Source organism: Miscanthus floridulus, chromosome 2 (genome assembly GCF_019320115.1).
Source record: "Miscanthus floridulus cultivar M001 chromosome 2, ASM1932011v1, whole genome shotgun sequence".
Classification (NCBI taxonomy): domain Eukaryota; kingdom Viridiplantae; phylum Streptophyta; class Magnoliopsida; order Poales; family Poaceae; genus Miscanthus; species Miscanthus floridulus.
The window spans coordinates 45,318,374-45,323,511 of record NC_089581.1 but is presented as its reverse complement, the minus strand read 5'-3'; the positions used below and the strand labels follow the sequence as shown (position 1 = coordinate 45,323,511).

At 35.6% G+C, this 5,138-nt stretch overlaps 1 pseudogene; it reads left to right on the top strand.

Moving 5' to 3' along the window:
- Positions 1–1,329: 1,329 nt before the first annotated feature.
- On the top strand, positions 1,330–3,956 carry LOC136538661 (uncharacterized; annotated as a pseudogene).
- Positions 3,957–5,138: the final 1,182 nt, after the last annotated feature.

The following is a 5,138-nucleotide window of genomic DNA, read 5'->3' as shown; positions in this document are numbered from 1 at the left end:
GCCTGCCGCCATCGCCTTTGCCGTCTTGTTGTGCCCTCGAGGAGGACTGCGGACTGCCACGAGGAGCTTCCAACATCTTCTGTCTTCTACAAACGTCCACCCTATTAGTGAATCCCATCCTGCCCTGATGCGTTTGTTTATTTGTTATTGCCTCTAGTGCTTGTGTTTCTGAAATCATGCCTCTTTAAGAGTCTTGGATAGATACGTACAGAGGCTATGTGATGCGTGTTGGGATCTCTAGCTAATGCAAGGCTTAGCTCCTTTTATCTCTTTATAAAATTTATTCTATGTACTTCTTGGAGCATGTAAATCCTAAAAATTTCATGGCCCTATTTGGATTGGATTTCTGGAGGCTACACAACTCCAATAACAAATCATAAAACAAAAATTATTTCTAAGGCATCATGATAGCAACCAAAACATGATCTTATTTTGGTGGTTTGATTTGCATCATGATGTATCACCGTATACTGCAATTCAAATTTTGTTGGCACGTGGCAACGCATGGGCATCAAATTTGCGGTCATGTATGCTAACAAATTAACAATATAGGTGTTGTAGTTATTTCAGAGGCCTCACATGACATCATCAAGATAACAGGACAGAGGCACAGAGCACGCGGACAACTTTAAATCTTTAATTGCTTGCCGATCTCCAAGGCTACGTGCAGTCCAGGTCTGCCTCATTACCATTCCTTTCTGTGTGAAAAAACCTGATACTATATACATGGCATGATTGCAGTTTTAAAATAATTGAATATGTTTTTAATTAATTAAGGTACATATCTATGTTTGATATCCCTCAACTAAATTATTTAGTTCGATAATCAGTTAACCGTTCATACTAATTTGGGACCAAATCGTTCTTATTTATTTCGGGTCTGTCTGCTTTACACCGAGGCAAAGCTGGTGTAAGCACTGAAATGATATATAGCTATATAAAAATACATCATAATTAAGGTTTGATTAAATCAGCTAAATAATTATCGCTATTTTTGTTTGGTTATTCAATTGAACAGAACAAATCTAAATGATTTTATTATTAGTGCTTAGAAAACTAAACTGAGAGTATATAATACTTTTCTAAAAACAAAGTAGAACAAAGACAATATAATTTTATATAGCTATATATCATTTTAGTTCTGAATTAATGACACCCATGTTTCATATACCTAAATTATTTAAAAAAATTAATATGTACGTGTTTTAGGTCTCGATGGATAGTTCAGATGCAAAGGTTTCGAAGGAAAATGGAGGCCCCTTAGAAGATATTGTACAAACAGAAAATTCCAGTGAGCCTATAGATGATTCTAGATGGTTGCAAGAAAGCATGAGTACAGAAGTTACCCACGAAGCTCTACCAGTTGACCAGGGCTTTAGCACAACCTATGATGAAAAGGCCCTTTCAACTTCTAGGGTAGATCCGACGGGAGAAAAAGGATTTTCGGAAATCATAATCGTACAAAATAAACCTAAAAAATCTATGTCTTCACCGGTTGCCCCAGAAGGTATTGATATTTTCTCTTTGATGGATTAACCTAGAAAAACTACTAACTATTGTTGTATACTTTAATTCAATGCTCTTTTTTAGATTATGTTTGTACCGATACTGATAGAGCCATAATTGAATCTGTCAAAAAAATTCCATCTTCACCTAGGAATGAGGAGCTTGTGCTCATAGATGATGTTCCGGTGTTGAGAAACCACATGAAATGTATTTTTTTAGCCATATGAATACTTGTCTGACGAGGTAATAGATGCAAGTCATAATACTCAATCAAACATTGCCAGCTTCAATGCTCTTTTTCTCTAATGGCGAAATATATGCAGGTCATACATGCTTATATTAAATTGCTAAAGGCCCACGAGGGTTTGAAAAAGAGACCAGAAGGTACAATCTATCTTGAAACTGCATGCTTAGTTGCAATCATGAAACGGAATGGAGAAAAGGATGAGACCATTGAAGCCAATTACCCTAACCGTGGCACTTCACAGCGTCCTGGTTTAGTTCAAAGGGTGCTAGCTTACTTGAAGCATGACATGGTAGCAATTTTTTTAAGCGATCTATTAGTCTTTTATTATTAATTTTTATGTCTGGCAAAATGTTTATTGTTTGATTTGATAGGTGTTCCTTCCAATAAATGTTACAAATACACATTGGTACCTTGCTGTTATAAACGCCGACAAACATGAGGTTCAGGTGCTAGACTCTTTGGGCAAGATGTTCGGACATGTTGACCTCAATAAAATTGTGGGTATTTGCTAACACAGCTATTTGTATACATTTTATATTTTAGAAATGCTGATTGATTCGTTCTTCTATGAACAAATAGCAAGGTGGATTGCGGAAACAAATAGATTTCATATTGGAGGAGACAGGCCCGAAAGAGCACAAATGGCTAGATGTTGAGGTTGATACCTGACCAGTTAGGGAGATTTTTCATGGCAAATTATTACAAACAGATGGGTACGTCAGAAATAATGACATGTCATATAAGTTGAATTTTATGTGTCTTTGCCTTTTTATCTAATGTGAGCCTGAACCTCTATTAATGTTGTATGTAGTTTTTCATGCGGTTTATTCTTAATAAACTTTATGGAGTATTGGACTGTGAATGATTTGTCAGACGAGTTCAATCAGGTAAACTATGCGTCTTACCACAAGTTATGAGTGTGCACTAGCTGTGGGTTTTTAATTAATAATTAATTAGGTTCATACTATCATGCAGGATGATATGAAAGAATTTAGATTGAAGCTTACGACGATCTTGCTATCGTCAGAGTTAAACAAACGAAAGGGTGCTCAATATCTTGATAGGGATGAAAATATTGGAAGCCCAAGCAACTGTGCCATAATAGAGAATCCAAAGATGGCTGATCAAGTGTCCACGAAAAATAGAAAACATTATGAGGAGGCTGAATGCTTAGTGGTTCAAAGGGGCACCTCTCAACACATATAAACTCAGAATAAATCCCCACAAGTCCATACCAACCAAGACCCTGATGAGTTTTGGGCATTTAAGGCCATGAAAGACATGCCAATGAACAAGGAAGAGATGACTGAGTTACTGTGTGATTACGTCATGACAATTTAGGATGAAGCGACGTTGAAGTAAGCTACATGCTTATTTTAATTACTTTATTTACTAATAATAGTGTGCTATCTTATATAACGAAAACCATCATCTGTGTCTAATGCTTTGCAGGAAGCCTTAGGTTAAAGGTTTTCATCCCTCCATGATTGCCCTAAGTGTCAAGGACCTACAAGAGTTGTTAATGAACAATCGAGACATCTCTGAGAACTGTTTCAACTTAGGTGTCCATTTTCAGGCAGCTCGAGAGTATAATACAATGAAAAAATACAATAGTATTACGAAGCATCACATTGACCTAAGATTCTGTGTAAGCACATTTTTAAAATTCTTATCGTGCTATATTATATTGTCTTATTTGTTGTTCTCCTAATTGTAAATAAAGTAGGTCAAGTTATACTAATCCTGACTCTCGATATCTTTCTCTTCTAGAAAATGTATGCTTTAACAAAAATGCTAGAATACCGTAAAAATACACTAAGAAAGAAATGGCTGCTGCGATTGGTGTATGTGAGGATATGAAATATAGCTTAGCACAATGCAGATATGTAAGTCGCTTGCTCCTGTTTTTATTATTTGTTTCCTATATACTATTCTGTTTTTATTATTTGTTTCCTATATACTATTCTAAACGCTACCATGTTTGCAGTTTCTTTTGCCATGGCTATACGTTCGAAAGTATATGCTTTATGTTTTCAATCAGAAGGAGAAGATGCATATCATGATTGATCCTAGACCTATTGAAGATTGATGTAAAGACATACCAGCGCTGATGTATGCTTGGTACACTATTAGATTTATCTTGCAGTACACGGATGTAGTGAATGTATATATTCCTAGATAGAATGAGGATGTCTTCAAATGAAAATTCAGATAGGAAGGAAACATTGCAGATGACATAGATGGGTAACTAACGTAGAGTCACTATGGCTTGCAATAATAATACCTATGATTTAACTATTTTATATATCGTTGATCGCGATTCTTGCCATAGACACTTAAGTGGATATCTTATTCTACAGTATATGTCTATGTGGAATAGACCAAAAGCCACACATATTTATACGGTGAGTATAACACTTTGTTTTAAGTTTTTTTGAAAGATTTTTCAAGAGACGCAATATTACTCATGCGACAGGCACTAATATTGACATATATACTCGAGCATGTGTACAGGATGATATGAAGATACGGCGGAACTTATTCGTGGATTTATTGGCGCATGAAAGAAATGGATATCGGAGATTTCTTCCTACTGATATAAAACATTATCTTAGACGCATCACGGAAAGGTCTATAAAGTAGATTTTGTAAGCCTGTGACGCCGCGCTCTCCGTGACTGTTAATTTCACAAACTTTGCTTTTTGGATTAACTGTAACTTTAACGTTGATATTTAATTTTTATAATATTGTTATCTTATTATGCGATCAGTATATTTTTAGTATAAATTGTTGCTATCTCGTAGCAACGCACAGACACGCTACCTAGTAATACTAAATAGTAGTAATTGTGTATATATAATATAATATATAGAAGATGCAACACATAATTCACAAATATTCGCTAATGTTAAACTTAAGTTAGTAGCTATTTAACTTATAAATTCAGAGTAGCTATTTGTTGGCTTGCTTCCTCACAAGTGGTACTAACAATTTTGATTTGTAAACAAAAAGCCGCCTGTATGATTAAATCAAAGAAAATTAGAAAAATAGAATTTACACTCTGAATAGCGTGACCCGAAGATCCGTAATAAGCTAGTGGTCTACGTACTCTACAGCATGACAACCCGGCTGACTATATCAAACTAGTCTATTGGAGAATTAAGAAATTCAGACCGGAGAATGGTGGAGGAGCGATACGACAAACGGCTAAGCATCTGGAAAGACAAACACCTCTATATTGCCCCTTTAACACTAATAAATTCAGCGCTCAGCAACCTTCCAATATATATGTTGTCCTTCTTTAAAATACCTAGCACCCCGTTTGGATATAGATATTCAGGCTGGCTCAGAATTGGAATTGGTATTCGCTATCTCCGAATACAGC